Raw genomic sequence first — 19,440 nt, forward strand, 5'->3', positions numbered from 1 at the left:
GCACACCTACACACACACACATATATATATATTTATAAATAAAATCCCACTAATAAAAACTGCCGTAACTTAATTAATGTCAAATAACTACCTAAAATAATTCGTTCCAATTTCCGTTTAGTCTCGTGCAAATCCTGACATAATGACAAGTATATTAATTATATATGTCTGAATATTAATCACTCGGCTGACAGGCATACATTATACAAATCAATGTCAGCGAACATTGTATTGTCTACAACGCTTCGAAATTTACTCTAAATAAATAAATAAATAAATAAATAAATAGAGAAGGAAGAACTTTGGAAAAAACAACAGTGCATGTGGAGTAGACATGAAGGAAGAATTAACAACAGGAACAAAAGAAAGAAGCAAACAATTGCAAAGCCACGGAAACCAGCCCGACTGACCTTGACTTCGATCAGCGCAGATCGGGACTGAGGTCACTCGAAAACTTTTGATATCTCGCGGGAGATGCTTGATTGCATATTCGAATGAGAAGACAGTACGAATGAGGCAGTGACAAGACTGACAGATTATTTTATTATAATTATTTTAATATAAAAACAGTTACCAGATTGACAGGTTATTTTAATACAAAAACACAGTTACAAGATTGACAGGTTTTTTAATATAAAAAAGTGAATCCGGGAATTTACTTTTTTTATCATAGAACTCAAGTTTACTTCAAACTGTCACATCAACGCTTAAGAAAGTATCAAGAGATTATAATTACGGCCCTAAGTAGACTGAGAATAGATTTACCAATAATCGCAGTTAAATCTCTCTTATAATTTAGTTAATTCTTTAAATTATTCTGTACAACTATGCACACTGTTAACTTGGTGCTGAGTTTGAAGGAAAACATAAATATTCGGGAAAATGTCCTATTGAGACACCGCCTCAAAGAGTTGCGTAAAAGATTATGAAAAAAGAAAGGTTTAGGGTTGCGTAGCTCTAAATAGTAATGTATATTTTTTTCAGTATTAATGGTACTGCTACTATATTGCTACGATAAATAAACACAAACACACACATTATATATATAAATATATATATATATATATATATATATATATATACACACACACACACACACGCACACACACACATATATATATATATATATATATATATATATATATATATATATATATATATATATATATATATATATATATATAATGTGTTTGTGTTTATTTATCGTATAATAATATACAGTAAAGAAAAATTAATACTGAAAAAATATACATTACTATTTAGAGCTACACAACCGTAAACCTTTCTTTTTCATGATCTTTTACGCAACTCTTTGAGGCGGTGTCTCAATGGGACATTTTCCGAATATTTATGTTTTCCTTCAAACTCAGCACCAAGCAGTCAGCATCTGTGGCATGAGGGGACTGTGTATGTTTGGTAAAGCTGTGTTAACATACGAGCCAGCACAAAATAGAATTCCATTTTGCATCGCATATTGACTACTTGGCGCCAAATTTGGCGGCAGCATTTTAAAAGGAACTCGAAAGCGTGGTCGTATGACGTAGCCAGGAGCAATGTAGGCTTCCTAACCAACTATTACCGTTCCCGCAATTCTTTTAATCCACAACTTCTGCACAGATCCTGCTGCCTTCCTTGCCTACAGAGCTACGCGACATCTTTTCACTCTGTATACCATCATTGTTATCGTTCACTTGTTCTTAATATTTATAAAAGGACTACCAATTACATTATTTTACCATCCATACCAAGCATGCATCAGTAAAACACCACAACAAAAGTAAACTAATAATTCACGAGATATATGACAATGATATCAGCAGCATAACTTGGAACAGTTTTTCATGCCATCACACGGTTAAATCAACAGTTTCACCTTTCCACGTGAACCAGCAGTTGAGAAATCACTCTCCTTCGACGACATCAGTCGACAAAAGAGTAAAAAAAAAAACTCTGATGTGACCTTTTGAAACAAAAGATCCTCAGACACCACAAAAATTGCAAGTGGGTCTGTCCACCTTTTTCTCAAACCAGATTTCAAAAATTTCTCTGTCTGTTCCTTTACTTACATAACTTATAGCCCATCTCGCGCTGAAACTGACGAGTCTTATACGCCTCTCGCTATCTCCTCTTCGGAACGTCAGTCTATTTGCCCGCGCGTGGTAAAGAGAGAATGCTGTCTCTGTTGACTTAGACTTTATCCAGTCAATTATATCTTCTCCGAGAGAAGCTCCGTATCAGTTCGAGTGCGACAACTATTTTATCTTGCAAATATTTGGGTCGTCCTAAATATGAAGCTTGTTTTCTTTACGTGCGTTGAAGATACTTATTCCTTGCACGTGAAAGCAACAAACAGTACACTTCATACGTTATCAGCGACACTGTCAAGAGCTATTACATAAATAGAAGATTCATTAAACGGAAGAGGTCATACTACTAGTCAAGAGGCTAAGAAACTAAGTTTTGGTTTCTTAGCAACACAGTAAACTGTTAACATCGTTTAAGAAAAAAAGTAGAATCTCCAGAGGTGGATATAAGAATGAACGCCCATTCTTCGATCATGTGAGAATTAAATCATCTGATAGGACTGGTTCAGAAAATCCTCTCGACAGCAAAAAATACGTAATCTATGCCTCACTTTTGGATCAATTAAAACTTAGTACTCAGCGTGGTAAACTTTTTCTTCTATTAAAAATGATGCCAGTAGGTTCAGATAAGATTACTAGATCTTATTAGTATCTAGTGATAATAATAATAATAATAATAAAAAAATATATATACATATAAAATATTATATATATATATATATATATATATATATATATATATATATATATATATATATATATATATATATTACACAACAACAACAGAGGTTGAAACAAATACTGGAGAACAGTTCGCTGGCTTGTTGGTATGCTGATTTACTTAAAAAAAAAAAAGTTTGTGGATCACGGGAGTATCGTAGTGTCAGTGGGTCAGGAGGGACAGCAAGTAAATACTAATTAATCTATATATATATATATATATATATATATATATATATATATTATATATATATATATATATATATATATATAATTATATATATATATATATATATATATATATATATATATATATATAAATAAATAAATATATATAGTATATATATACACGTACATATTTGCTCTAATAAATATACACACACACACATAAAATATATGTATATATATATATATATATATATATATATATATATATATATATATATATATATATATTATATATATATATATTTATCTATTTATTATCACTAGACAGTAATAAGATTTTAAGAATCTTATCTGAACCTACTGGCATCATTTTTAGTAGAAGAAAAAGTTTACCACGCTGAGTACTAAGTTTTAATTGATCAAAAGTGAGGTTCAGACTACGTATTTTTTGCTGTCGAGAGGATTTTCTGAACCAGTCTTATCAGATGATTTAATTCTCACATGATCGAAGAATGGGCATATATATATATATATATATATATATATATATATATATATATATATATATATATATATATATATTAATCTCGATTCATTAATTTTCTTGCCTTTTATGTTTTCAACTTACTTGTGTAAACAACTTTAAATAAAGCAAGTCGCTAAAACGTTCAACAGGGTTAATATACGAGTATGTACAGTATGAACAGAGTTGATATTTATTTCATTTCATTAGTATACTGGTATTTTTTCTGACACTCCCTGTCATTCTGCATTTTTGGAGATGGGGCTCCCAGAGGAGACTTACAAATAATATTAGGAATTCTATGTCAGCGACCAGAACTTTGATTCTGAGAACCTTACAGGAGCATATTATGATCTGGAAAGTAGTACTATTACTCTCTGAGTCTTCGTAAGTCTACGCATTTGTAGGCGTTACTTTTCTTACTGTTTTTACCTGCTGGTTCTTGTTGCTCGCCTGCGGCCTATCCTTTTTTTTCAAATTATGCATATTAATCTGACTTGTGTCAAATGATAATATATACGAGATCAATATTTCACAAATTTTAAAACGACATTAAGCCAATTAGAGTATTTTAGTATGATAATTTTTCATAAGAGGTGCTGCCAGGATCTTAGGAATCTCAAAATAGACTAAAGCAGGGGCTACTTTTTTCACCTTTTCCGGTTCTGAGTATATTCAGCAGACGTGAGAAGACAGTTAAAAAAAAAAAAAAAAAACACTAAAAACCTGTACTGAGGGGAGGCGGGTCGTCTGATTCAGATCTACCAAGCTAAAAAAACTGTATGAAGAAAAAATATATTTGAAAAATGTTTCGTATCTCCTTACAGCAAATTTAATGAACACCTTTGTGAATGTCTTACAGACATCAGTATTATTTATACAATGATAAACTATTATACGGTTTCCAAGATCTCTAGCTCAGGGAAACAATCTTTACACATACATCTCTAGTTTCCAACCCCGCACATGTTCTAATCTTTTTCAAACAATAACGGTTTTGGCAGGAAACGGGAGAGTTATTTATACGAAAAGGAATCTCTAAATCGCAGAGAGTACGGGGTACATTAAGTTCCGGCTACCCGAGGAATAACAAGCGTTCATCCTCTTTAAAATAAGATATACTCAATGTTACCCGCTCTCCATGACCCCTGGAGGAACATATTCATGTTGTTGTCTCCTTGATTTAAGTAGCTCCAGGTACTTGACCTTTGAAACGACACGCGCTTCCATACACAGTCTGGGATGCATCCCAGTCTGTACTGTGGTTGTTTTTCATACGACTGAAAACAACAGAATCTTGATCTGCGTACGTCAACGATCACTGGTGGATTCCTTTTCAGAGCAAACGTTGCAAGGTACGGTAACGTTTATACGTCAGTTTCGTTGGAGGTTTTCTCACAAATATCAGTGACGTGGACCCAGTGCTATTAGGGTAGCTAAAAGTAAAAGTTTATTTTTTATTTTTTACAAGCCGCTTTTCCACTTGATGTGCTAGGAGTATTTGAGTGAAGACAATCGCTTATTATTTTAAATTCCGCAGCCCTAAATGAAATAAGTTTACTGTCAGTCTAACAACAGTATAAAAGGACTTTGTCGCAACATAATGAGCCCTACCGTACTCCGATCTAGACATTCCTTGCATAAATAACGCTCCTAAGTACTGCCGAAATCATGATTGACAGAAAACGGTTACACATACTAACCGCAATAAAACTTTCTTCTCTCTCTCACTTAAGTTTTATTTACATGGGTTTCTCGCATCCACAAATAGGAGCGTAACTTTCCAAACCAATTTTTACATTATTCATTAGCATACGAAAACAACTCTCATGTACTACACAAGAATTAAATCCAAATAAATCGAGTATTTTTAACAAATCCTGATGAGAAGCTTCCTCAAAATGTAACTCTCCCAAGATTACTTTACGAGCTTCTATAGATCCCGCGATGTTGCAAGAAAAAAAAACTAATCTTTCTTCACATCTCCCATTCCCGAAGGCAAGCGGAAAACTAAGTAAGGTTAGAGAACAGAGTTCAGGGCCACGGCGTCTCTTTCGCAAGAGCCCGCGCTCGCTCCAAAGGTCCCTCGCTTAAATGTCTGATGATATTTTTAGCAGATACGTCGAGCTGCTTTGTTACTTGATACTGTTTAAAAAGAATGCACTTTACATTACACGGTTAAGTGACAATAGCGTTCTTCAATCACAACAGAATTCCTATTATTATAGACACTAAAAAAAGATTGCAAGCCTCAAATTCCCTTTAAAAGATTGCAAGCCTCAAATTCTCTTTAAAAGATTGCAAGCCTCAAATTCTCTTTAAAAGATTGCAAGCCTCAAATTCTCTTTTAAGTCTACGCATGCACATACGCATAAAACAATACAATGATACCATAATTTACTCCTGAAATACCTGACTAAAAATCACAAAAGAATAACGCTTATTTCCTCTGAGCTTCCCAGACTTTTGGAATATTTCTAGTTTTAGTTTTTTGTAAAAGAAAACTATTGTGCTGGCTTTGTCTGTCCGTCCGCACATTATTCTGACCGCACTTTTTTCTGTCCGCCCTCAGATCTTAAAAACTGCTGCGGCAAGAGGGCTGCAAATTGGTATGTTGATCATCCACCCTCAAATCATCAAACATGCAAAATTGCAGTCCTCTAACCTTAGCACTTTTTATTTGATTTAAGGTTAAAGTTACCCATAATCGTGCTTCTGACAACGATATACGATAGGCTACCACCGGGTCGTGGTTAAAGATTCATGGGCCGCGGCTCATACAGCATTATACCGAGACCACCGAAAGATAAGAGTTATTTTCGGTGGCCTTGATTATACGCTGTAGCGGCTGTACAGAAAACTCGAGTGCGCCGAAAACACTTCGGCGCATTTTTTTACTTGTTTACTCTCGTGTCCAATAACATTGCCATTAACAGCAAATATATTGCGCAGATGGATGTTTAATTATGTTATTCGAGATCTAGCCTTGGAAAATACGAAAAAGAACAACACTCGCTGTGCGAGGATTCACAGAAGTCGAGAGAGCAAGGAAGCGCCACCCAGACTAGCTGTCAAGTTCACAAAACGTCATTCACGTCCCTGACAAACATAATCGGTTATTTACGCTCTGTATACAAACAAACCGAAGGCATGCCAGGGATCGGAACAACAGAGTCTGACCTCTTATCAACTTTCTCTCTCTCAATAACATACACACACATCATAAACAGTAAATCCATGTGTGCGCTTGTGCGTACGCACACAAACCTTCAAGGGTAATCGCTGTCGGCGATAATATAAATACACTTAAGATGAAAACCCCGAACACTGCTCTCCTTTGCAACATAAAACTTCACAGAGAGCCGGGGTGAATTGGGGGGAGGGGGGGGGGGAGGGAGGTGCAAGGGGAATGAACAAACGGAAAACATTAAGACAAGGAAATAAGCAAAGGCGGATAACGAAACAAAGAGAAAGTGTGAAGGCGAATGGTAACTGAGTGGCAAAGGAAGTAATTATAAAAAAAGCGAAGCAACATAATAAAAAATACCGGAAAAGTATGTTAAAATACGATGAGTAAAGGAAGAACGGAACAATGAAATAAACAGGGAAGAGGCCCATTAAGCATAGGGGTACAGAAAGCAAAATAGGATACCGAATAAAAAAGAAATTAGTTAAAAAAGATAACTGGGGAAGAAAATGATAAGGAGAGGGAAACAAGACGGAGCGACAGAAAGGAGTAAGAGCTCACAGAAAGCAAGAGGAAACGGGCGTAAAATCACTTATCATTAGAGTGAATGAAGGAAGGGCTGGGTGGGCGATTTCTTGTCAGTTTAAACACTGAAGAGAAAACCGAGCCAATTGAGCTAAAATTTAGCGGAAAAGGAAGTGACGAGTGACGAAATGATAGAAGTAAATAAAAATAATAAAAGTACACCGAAGAGAAAAACGAGCCAACTGAGCTAAGATTCAGCGGAAAAAGAAGTGAATGATAACGAAAACGGAAGCAATAAGTGACGCACTGATATGAATAAATAAAAATATAAAAAGTACACAATAAAAACAGGGGATAAGATTTCGAAACCAGGGAAAAGGAACCGGCAGAGCGTCGTGAAAAACCGAAAAGCGAGGTCTGTGACTCAAGGAGAAACACTCTCAGGAGAACAAAGAAACGCGGCGATCTTGAACTGCATGCTAACAGGGCGTTACGGAACGCCATGAAACAATAGCTATCCGTGTGAGAGCAAATTAGCAGAGAGTAAGTGCGCTTTGTGGAAAACCACCTGAACGTTATATAACGTCAAATAAATAAGTTATGTGAAAAGTAACTGACGCAAAAGCATCAAAATTCTTAACGCAAAACATTAAAATGTTACATGAAAATATGTATATAATGTATGAACACTGAAACCTTATAAATCGTGCAAAATTGTGAAATATATGCTATATGTCAAATTGCCACATTGAGAACAGATGTTACTGTATGGCACTAAATTCGGAGAAACTGAATTGTGCGCTGGAACAGGCGAGAACTTCGCGGAAAAGCCGATGATCTTCGGAAAATGCAACGAGGGGATGGATGGAATGGGAGACGTTGATGTGCAATATCCTAGGGAACGTTACGCCGAAAACAGCAGTTCTATAAACGTCAGTCTTTAAAAAAGGAACGTTCACTATAATAACATTTCTAAAAGTTTTAAAGGAGTTTTATGACGGATGCACCTCTGGCTCGGCGCAGTACCACCTACGGATACAACGATGCCGAGCGAAAAGAGGATACGATGAAGGGAAATAAAGAGAGGTGAACAGGAAGGAGATGAGGTTAAAACTATGAGTCACTTTCCGAGGAATCCGATTCTGAGCCATGCTTTTTCTTCTCTTCTTCCTTCTTTCTCTCCCCGAGCATACACGACTCTTCTCTCTCTGTCGCACTCTGTTCCCGCACTTGTATAGTACCTTTGTAAGAACCTGACTGGCGTGTGCTTCTCGAAAAGTAAAAGGCATTTCTAATAAGATATACTTAAACCAAATACTTCTTGACTTCTCAATTTATATGTATATATATATAATATAGATAGATAGATAGATATATAGATATATATAATAGTTCTTGAAATGTAGAGAAATTATTGGGGTGTTAAGACGATTCTCTTTCCTTACATGATTACCACTGAGTTGTCCCACACTTAAATCAACCGTAACTGAACATTCCTCATTAATCAAGACATACGCGCGAAATACGAGAGAGAGAGAGAGAGAGAGAGAGAGAGAGAGAGAGAGAGAGAGAGAGAGAGAGAGAGAGAGAGAGCTTATGTACCAGTACCAGTACTTGGAAATTTCGTACCCGGGAGAAATGCATAAAATTTCACTTCAAGCTCATACTTCTTTTCTCTCTTATGCTGAACGAACGCAATCAATAGCATCAACTTCTCATTGTTGCTGTGCCTTACTCGGTAAGCAAAAGAATAATTACGTGGAAGAAATTATCATTAGGTATTAATGACTTTACGGGATTATGGAAAAAAGTCGTGTTTAGTCTATTCGAGGTTACTATTCTCTTTTTCTTCTCTTGTCTGTGCTAAGCTTACAGAAAAGATCGAGTACAGTAACACAACTGCTGTAAGAAATTAAAGCTTCTTGTAACGCACCAGAAGATGTACCGACATTCACTTTTTATACAAGTTCAAAGCGGTAGAGAACAAGGTTATAATATGCGGTGCAGTTTCTTCAAGGCAAGAAAGAGGAAGGCGGAATATGGACAGAATTTGCATTGTCTGACTTACCATGATACTATCAAATGCCAGAAGACTGTTTAAATCAACAGTGGCAATTAAAAGTTATAAACTTTAGTATTGACTGTGGACTCTGCACTAATACTTCACACCAGTTTCGTTCATTAAGTGCACAAACGTGGCATAAAACATGCTTAAATTCGAAACATCCAATAAAACTCACCTACAAAAATTATAAGACACACAGCTCTCACTTTGGTCCACAAAATGTCCCCAGAGCACTTATTATTTTGAAGGAACGCGCCAGTTAAGAGTGTTAACCCTGCACATGCGCACAGGAGACTGACTAGCTGCTGTGGGGCCGGCCCGCGTCGGGCCAAGCATTGTCGGCAACCCGCGAACGATGTTTTGCAACGCGTTCGACCCTGAGCCCAAAATGTTTCGTCCGACGCAGCCGCTCCGTGAAACTTGGACTGTCGGGTAACTTTTATACTCCAAGGATTTTCACTATCGATTCACCAGCGTCGTCAGCCTAAGGAGTGCCAAATCTTGCCTGTCACACTGTAGGAAATATTAAACATCGATTAGCACTAACGGCAGTAAAACTTCAGATAATGTCGTAAGCGACGGCAGACGATTTTCCCCTTACGTTTCAACACGCCGCCTCGAGACGACAGTAATTGACAGGCTTTAGTTACAGGGAAAGTTTCATGCACAAGTACGGCGGCTGTCCTTAAGGTTTTAGCAATCCATCACATTAACATCATTCTATATTTACCATATGAAAACAAAACATACGTGAAAATAACCATCAATAATGCAATACTGCTCTGTATATAAATAAAAGGGAGGCTGCAACGACTAACAAGTAATTCTTTTAGCGTTCCATTAACGGCTTGCAACATCCAGTATCCCAGCTTCCACGTTCCAATGAATCTTGACGCCAAAGGTTCCCTAAGGTACAATATACCAGAAGTTTTCCACATCTCCGAACTAGTGAGTCACAAGGTTTGTTTAACTGTGCATATATTTGAATATCTAAAGTCAGGGAATTCACTTCTTAGAAATTGTGTAAACTAGAACCAGTCATAAAAACATTTCTGCGTATCAAAACGTTTATCATTAAATGTTCTACACCACACACACACAAACACACACACGCGAATATTAAATTAAAAAAGGTATTGCTCTCGAGAGCGTCTTTCTGGTACGTCACATCCAATTTCTACCAGGTGTCAAAATCAGAAATACGAGGACAAACCGATTTGACACTGGCTTCATACCATCTACTTCTGAAGTAAGTAAGAGGCTGTACAAACCGATTTGAAGTTGATTACACTTATTTTACTGGCTTCATACCATTCGAGAAATGAATTTCTATCACCAGAAAGCCGGAATACCCTGAGTCTGAAGCTCAACCAACCGGCCAACAAAGCTTTTGAAAGTGGAATTGAGTTTTCCATTAATCCATTAATTTATAGGCTTGTTTGTCCAGCAGTGGTAAACTAGACTATAAATACATGACGAAAAAAGGCAGAAAAGTGGTTTCGAAAAGTTTGTCTATAAATACATCTCTAAACTCCTTGAAAAATAAATAGTGTTCCATGGCAGTGAATTAATGAATGTTAATGACCAGAGTAACAATGTAAAACTGAATGGAATACGAATGCTATTAATAGACAAAAATTAGGAAGAGTTATGTTCAGCACAACAAGTCTGTCCGTGATGCTAAAATTTACTCAATTCATTCTTAGAAAAATCGGAGATAACTGACGATTTATTTCTAAACAGTTGCATCGATGACCTATTAACTAAGCTCAAAACGAAGGATAAATGAAAGCCAAAAATACTAAATACAAACCTAAACTAAGTCATCTGGCTATCCTGTTCCTCCTTAGTCAATTATTATCGTCAATCTCATTGTTGCTGAGAATACGGAAAATATTACCGAGAGGAGAGGAAGTAAAAGAAAGCAGCATCTTTTAAAGCAATTTCCTCTTAGAAATTATCAGGGCATTAGGACAGTTCCATAATCCCAAGTTAGAAAAGGACCGTTCCGAAAGTTTAAAAGGGCCCCAAGAAATAATCAAAATCAACCTAAAATACTCCAAATTAACTTGAAGTACAAGAAACATTTTGCAAGTCCACAGCAAAACAAAAACAAAAAAACCGGAAATTCAAGTCATAGGTTTCTCCATCGCATGAAGGGGATGATTATTTTTATAAATATAGAACTTATGACTGTCCTTTCTCTCTCTCTCTTCTCTCTCTCTCTCTCTCTCTCTCTCTCTCTCTCTAATTTAGGTTTTCAGGAAGCTATTAGAGGAGTAATTTCATACAGGGCCTAACAATAAAAGGTCACGTAACTAAGATTTTCTATCAAAATCATGACCACGGTTCTCATATATTTATTCGACTCGACGAAATGTTTTCAATCGCAAAGTTGTTGAACAAGATTCCAATTTCTTGCTTTCACTGATACTATCTCTCAAGGTGTAATATATCTGGTCTAGGTACAAATGCATACTGATACTTTGTATTTTAAAAAGAAAATAAACTGAGGAAAACTTTCACTTAGCAAAAAAAATTATGTCATTCTTAGCGATACAGGTATGGAACATTTGTACAGAGAGAGAGAGAGAGAGAGAGAGAGAGAGAGAGAGAGAGAGAGAGAGAGAGAGAGAGAGAGAGAGAGAGAGAGAGTTTATCTTACAAAAACTATAAACATCAACACCACTGAGAAACCTTGATTATTGTCAGCGGGGTCAACGTCAGTCTAACTCTCTCCTTCTCTCTCTCTCTGTCAACACATCACTGACATTGAGGTCATATAAAAGATCAGCCCTTTTTGTTGCCGACTATCTTTTGTTTCTATCGCAACTTGCTGTTAAGTAAAGTTCAGTACATTAAGTACTAAAGGCAAATTCTAAACAAAAGTAAATCAGTAGAGTTTCTTTGTCAAATGGTCTTGGCAAGAGTGATAAAACCTTGGCAAAGACGAAGATTCTTTGTAGAGTGTCCTTACAAGTTATGGTATTTTTTCACGTGCACATTTTTAACGTAAAATTCTTCGTTTCGCATATTTAAGTGCAATATCTAATTCTAATTATTTTTAGTCTAATATCAAATTATGATTTAAAAGAAACAAATTTTTTGAGTACTTTAAACAGCATGAACAGGATGAAAACATCGATTTGGCCTGCTCGTTCACAAAAAAATTGGTGTAATTGTTATGGCAATAAACCACACGAATTATTTGTTGCAATAAAAACACTGAACCACTGTTTTTGATTACAGATGCGGAAAACTCTCCATTTGGAAGAAACTTTCCTTTAAAAAGAAAAAAAAAATACAAAATACAGGAAAAGATAGAGCCCGTGTCCCAATAATGCAGCGTGTTTGTCCTTTAGCGGCAGGTATCGTAAATAAGGGCAGGTACCAAAAATACCAACCGGGTAATCTAAAGATAATTTCGCCTTTGACATTTTACAGTTCCCAGTCAGGCATAGGAAGACGGACGAACAAACGTAGTCGATGTAGTTCTGCACATGGGGGCAATTTTTACTCCGCCCCAGTCGAATCTGACAATAGAATCCAGGTCTTGGCTACCTTCTTCTCTCTCTCTCTCAAGATAGTTCCTCGTTGGACGAATCGGTATAGTTCTCGGCTAGCACTCTGCTGGACCGGTGTTCGCGTCTTCGGCCGGCCAATGAAGAATTAGAGGAATTTATTTCTGGTGATAGAAATTCATTTCTCGTTATAATGTGGTTCGGATTCCACACTAAGCTGTAGGTCCCGTAGCTAGGTAACCATTTGGTTCTTAGCCGCGTAAAATAAGTCTAATCCTTCGGGCCAGCCCTAGGAGAGCTGTTAATCAGCTCAGTGGTCTGGTTAAACTCAGGTATACTTAACTTTCTCTCTCAAGATTTAATTAATGCACATTAAAGGAAAGCAGTGTCCCAATCATAACAGTTGGCTGTGACGCCAAAAGTATATTAACCAAAATCAAGAGAAGCGTTTTAATTTACTTCTAGCAAAGGCTAGACTTGAGAAATGACGATAATTTGTACTGCTCGTAGTGTGAAGAAGGAACGTACGACTAAATGATTAACTGATGGCATTAAATATAATAATGCCTACGCGTTCATGAAATTTGGTCCGTTAGATTAAGATTTGCACTTGGGCCTCACAGGCTATGGAAGGCAACGGAAATGAACATGAAATTGGCAAGGAAATCAAGAGTATGTTTGCCACCATCATGCAATGTCTTACATAGTCTGATATATTTTGTTAAATCAAGGTAATGAATAAGAACCTTTTTGACAACCCAATAAACTATACAGGCATAAAGTAACCAAGAACGTACAGTATGGTTTACATAAACACACGCACACACACACACTCTCTTCTCTCTCTCTCTCTCTCTCTCTCTCTCTCTCTCTCTCTCTCTCTCTCTCTCGCTGTATATATAAAGTATATTTACAACCAACGTATAAAAAAAGAAGACATTACCAGTGTATCATGGACAGTATACTCGTCAAACACTAACCATCAGCGACAATGTATGAAATTTCTAAATCTCTCGGAGACAGAACAAATGGTTACAGAATGCGCTCTCCAAGGCCACGCGCTCTAGCAGAGAAAGAATATTTTCATTGCTTTCATAATATTCCGAATCTGATAAATGTATGAGAGTTTGTAAGGGTTCATTTTTATGAGAGAAACTTGGGGCCTTTAGAAGTTTATTTTGACATTCTTATGACAAGAGAAAAATTATTATTATCATTATTATTATTATTATTATTATTATTATTATTATTATTATTATTATTATTATTATTATTATTATTATTCTCTAAGATAAATATAAATACTTCGAATCCATTAAAACCAAGCAATTTACGACACCACTTCAAATACAAAAAATTAAATCAGAACTGTAAACAACCGGTGAGTGCGATATCATGATTATCGTGATTTATGGATGATCTTGTAAACCCGTCGACAACAATACGAAATCAGAAATTCAAAATGGGAAATCCGATCACAAGTTGGAAAGTAGGAGCTTGAACAGAGATTAATTCGATCTCAGTTCTCTGGGAAATGATTCACAGGTTTAACATCCAAGGGTTTTTAATTGTCAAGTCAAAGATTATATATATAGTATATATATATATATATATATATATATATATATATATATATATATATATATAGGTATATATATATATATATATAAAACAGAGAGAGAGAGAGAGAGAGAGAGAGAGAGAGAGAACATGGCCATCTAGTGAGCTGTCTGATTTGTGAAGCAACTTCAGATATGCAAGAAATCCATTCACCCTTCTCCACAACGTCGCCCCCACCCCCCACTATCAACCCCCTTCCTTCTCCTACTAGTTCCCTGGGGATCCTTGTTGAAGGAAAAAGAAAAATAATTCTCTCACCTCAGAGGCTGCACTGGACTGCCTAGTTCTCCACAACCCCCGCAAAAAAAAAAAAAAAAAAAAAAACTCCATTTTAAGTTACTCCGTGGCCTTGGACCCAGCTTCGATGGGGGAGGAGGAGGAAGATGAGGAGGGGGGAGAGGAGGAGGAGGAGGGGAGGAGGGGGAGGGGGAGGAGGAGGAGGGTATGCAAAGGTTCGTGACCTTCAGCGCCTACCACACAGTGGCACAGGTGACCATCCTCCTGCTCCTTAGCGTTTAGTGGAAGCGGACAGAGAGAGAGAGAGAGAGAGAGAGAGAGAGAGAGAGAGAGAGAGAGAGAGAGAGAGAATCGCCTTCCAATATTTCTTTTTGCTTCCGATTTCATGGAATCGACCCATCACCAGAGACTAAGACTTAGTCATTTCCGCTGAAGCTTAATCGGTCTGGATGACTTTTTGTTCATGTTCGACATACTCTATGTTCTAAGAAAAATAAACAGCAGCAACTTGACCAGAAATAATCTCCAGGCCTTTGGTATGCACGACCAGCAGGAACACGTAATGAATGACACATACACGGGAACAGGTAAAATAATAATACTAGAATTTGGTTGATTTTTATACCTTTGAAAAGCACAAAACTTGACAGACAACATTAATAGTGATTAAAATAACGGATTTTCTTTTCTTACCAATATGAATACCACTTAAAACTCTACATGAAAATAACTGATCTTGTATCACCTAATTTAATCAGTATGATCATTATTTCTGAGTTTACTTATCATATCAAAACGAATAAAATGATAAAAAAAATTTCATACTAATCTATATACAAAGACAGAACATCCCAGCGGCCTGCATCCTATTTCAAAGAGTAAAGCTAAAATGAAAAATGCCTCTAGCTCTCAGTTCATAAACTCTCCTTGGCCATTTTTTTTAATCTTTACTTCTCAACACACTTGAGAGAGAGAGAGAGAGAGAGAGAGAGAGAGAGAGAGAGAGAGAGACGTCGTTCCATCCATATACAAAAAAGCCATGAAATCGGTCAACCACGCGTCATAGGAAACGTAGTGCATGAGTTTGGAGAAAAAAAAAAAAAAAAAAAAACCTGCTAGTCGAAAGAATGATAAAGTTTAACCTGAGGTCACTGAATAATTGTGCAGTTTTTTTTTTTCTTACCGGAAGCCTATGAACTAATCCTCAATTTCCCAGTGATGCAAGAGGGTTCATCCACTTTATACGATAACAAAAAATGTATAATCTGTAAGTGACGTCAGTGGATTAATTTGTACTTTTACGGAACGAGAATGGATCAGATTAGCAGTCATGTGATACAGGTAGATTAATAAGCGCTGCCATGTGCTAAAAATGGAATATCCTATACTTGACAGGTCGATAGAGTGGTCCATATTTTTTTTTTTTTTTTTTTTTTTGGCGCAAGATGGAGAAAACGAAATCTCACGCACCTTCTAGGTGACATTCGATATTCGCTAAATATGCTGATTTCGACAACAGTCGCGAGGCTAAAGACCACCAAATATGAGAGGACCCGACATGTTGCGAATTCAGAGGGACCACCAAATATGTGTAGAGCGAAGGCTATTTCTTGCGACAGATTTCTCAAAGCCGACTTCCTTGGTCAAAGGTGGAAGAGGAATGAAGGGAGGGGGAAGGGAGGGGGGGTAAGAGATAAGTATATTTAACAGCTTGTGTTATTTGTACGCCAAAGAGAAAAAAAGGGAACAGAGGATTTAAATCTTTTAAAGCTCTTATTTACTATTATTATTATTATTACTATTATTATTCAGAAGAAAACCCCCTATTCATATGGAACAAGCCTAAAGGGGTCACTGACTTGAAATTCAAGCTTCCAAAGAACATGGTGTTCATTTGAAAAAATTACAGAAGATATTAGAATATACAGAGAGAAGACATCAGTGACAAGAAAAGAAAAAAGAAATAAGTAAATTAATAGGCAAATAGATGAAATATAAATTATTAAAATAGAAGGTGAACTGATTTAGGATAGTGTAAGAGCAAATAGAATAAAATGGCTGAATGCGCAGTCTTATTTTCAAGTCATCAATTTGACACAAAAGTTTAAATCTTTTTGTAACTCTAATAGTAAACATCAAAATAACAAAATTCTTTCTCACGTTTTGTTATTGTAACAGTAAGAATTAAAATTACGAAATTCTTACTCTAAAAGTTATAAATATTAATGTCTTAGTTCCTTTTTTTTTATTCAAGAAAACTTCGCACATAAAATATGAAAATCCTCTAGAGGTTATATAGCCTTCGGCCACTTATCGAGAGAGAGAGAGAGAGAGAGAGAGAGAGAGAGAGAGAGAGAGAGAGAGAGAGAGAGAGAGAGAGAGAGAGAGAGAGAATGAATCACTGTACATGCATAAAGTAATTAAAGAATTAAGACACCAAAAAGATAAACACATTCAGAATGACACGTAATACAAAGTAAATTGTTATTATTGACAACAAGAGAGAGAGAGAGAGAGAGAGAGAGAGAGAGAGAGAGAGAGAGAGAGAGAGAGAGAGAGAGAGAGAGAGAATCACTGTGCATACAGTAATTGGAAGATTTGGACACAAAATTATAAACACACTAAAATTATTATTGCTGACAGAGAGAGAGAGAGAGAGAGAGAGACCTTGACCTACTATCTCTCTCAGCCGCTTCAAGCCATGCTCCTTAATCAAACCGCAAATTCGCCCTTTCAATAACATCCCCTATTAGAGGGCCATCCATCACCGATTCACTCATAAAGGATGAGAGAGGCAGAACGAAAGCCGATGTAGGGAACAGGTGCCACAGGATTCAAGCTAGGAGGAGTAATGACCATATTTAGTTTAATAGAGTATAATCCTTAGAGGGCATAAATTTAAATTTTATATATATATATATATATATATATATATATATATATATATATATATGCATATATGTGTATATATATACATGCAAACATGGTTACGCAATGCAATTCTCTCTCTCTCTCTCTAACACACACACACACACACACACACACACTTAAACATTTTACTTTGTACTATAACGTGTCGAGCTTAATCTGTTTATATTTCTGTCGCTAATTCTTCAGTTACTCTGTGTACAGTGATTCTCTCTCTCTCTCTCTCTCTCTCTCTCTCTCTGCTGTCCTGACAAGAGCACAATCTACTGAATGGCATAGCAGTTCAAAGCTCCACTTAATCATAAAAAAATATTGGCATTACAAACCAATTCGCTATTTGGGTATGCAATAGTCACATTTGCCACACGAGGCTCTCATATTATCATGGAGAAGGACAGAATCCGCTGGAGGCGATAGACCGAACTTGCAAAAGAACCAGGAGTAACAGGCGCATTCCACTCGGCACGGGTACCGGGTGTGTTCTACTCGGAACACAACCTACCGGCTTTAACAAGAGAGGAACTAAGATCTACTTTTTTTCCCTCTGAAAACGGGATATGAGCGAGAATTATGAAGAGCGACAAATTGAGCGTTTCACAGACGATAAGGAGTTGATAACGTTTGAGTGGGAAGAAAATTAAACAAGTTTGCAGAGGGCGGAGAATTGAGGGCGTTCCGCAGAGAACCCGGAATTGAATCGGTATGTGCAACTGACAATGAGGTCTTCGGGTGTTCCCCTGAGCACGTCTTGGCAAGCTTCGATGCGAAAGCAGATTGATACGTGGTTTAAGAACAATCACTTAAGAACTGTTCATTAATTGACTAATGTGCCATTTACGCTTAGTGCAGTGATACTAGTGGTTCGCCGCTGATATACAGGGCATGACAACATGTCATCAGGTTTGAAAGAAGTGTTTCTAACTAGATGAAAAATGAATATCCTACAGAAATGGATGCCATCTGTAAGCAATTTGTATTTTAAACCCGAATGATGTTACGTAAACAACTTTTAATAAGCGTCAACGCGCGCACATTCTGGATAGAAGGGGTGATTCCAGAGTGTGCCGGCTTCTGGATCTCAGCACCAAGTCTTCTAAGAGGACGAGGATGTCCTCTCCAACCTGGCTGCGACTCAACCTCAGTTTGCTAACATACAATTATACACAATAAATTACTTAGGGTTTTGACAGAATATGATTAAGTCACTCTGTTTAGCTTAAAAATCGAAACCCTGACTCTCTTACTGGTAATGCAAGTGCTCCAACTGCTGACTGACAGACATACATACACACACACTCACAAAACACACACAGTATATGTCCGAGTGTGTGCTTGTGTGTATGTGTGCGTGTATGCGGAAGTGTTTGTGAGTATGCATTCTATAAATTCAAGCGAAGAGCAGAACATTAAATCCTCAGGGACGACAGAATAAAACAGGACATGAAAAAAGAAAGAGAGAGTAAGTATGTGAGTGAGGCAGAAGGAATTACAACGGTGCTAATTTGCTCAAGTCACGAACACTGAAGTCGGACGCTCCAGCACTCAATGTTCCTCCGATCTGCCTCGATCTACAAAATCTTCTCTTGGTGTGAAAAACAAACTGAAAGCGTAACAAAATCAACGAAAACAAAACATCAACAACAATAATAATAAGTATTAAATCTCACTTTCACCGGGGAAGTCACGTACAAAGCCATTCTTAGGGATTTAAACAGGAAGTCTTATTTCCTCTTAAAAAGGAAATAAAATTCCATAGTAGTCCTAAAAAAAAGTGGGCCACGCCATAGTACAAAACTGGGTCACGGGCTTCTCTACCGGCCAATATTGCCCCTCATCTGACAGTGGCATAAATCATGTCGGAG

General features: G+C 36.8%; 1 protein-coding gene across 1 annotated transcript in view; it reads right to left on the reverse strand.

Annotated features, from left to right (window-relative positions):
- Nucleotides 1–9,603, reverse strand: part of Ndae1 (Na[+]-driven anion exchanger 1) — a 63,333-nt gene extending 53,730 nt beyond the window's left edge. The window contains exon 1 of the mRNA XM_067107847.1: nucleotides 9,448–9,603. The gene's annotated coding sequence lies outside the window, so the exon portion shown is untranslated. The remainder of the gene's footprint in view (nucleotides 1–9,447) is intronic.
- Nucleotides 9,604–19,440: the final 9,837 nt, after the last annotated feature.

Source organism: Macrobrachium rosenbergii, chromosome 8 (genome assembly GCF_040412425.1).
Source record: "Macrobrachium rosenbergii isolate ZJJX-2024 chromosome 8, ASM4041242v1, whole genome shotgun sequence".
Lineage (NCBI taxonomy): Eukaryota > Metazoa > Arthropoda > Malacostraca > Decapoda > Palaemonidae > Macrobrachium > Macrobrachium rosenbergii.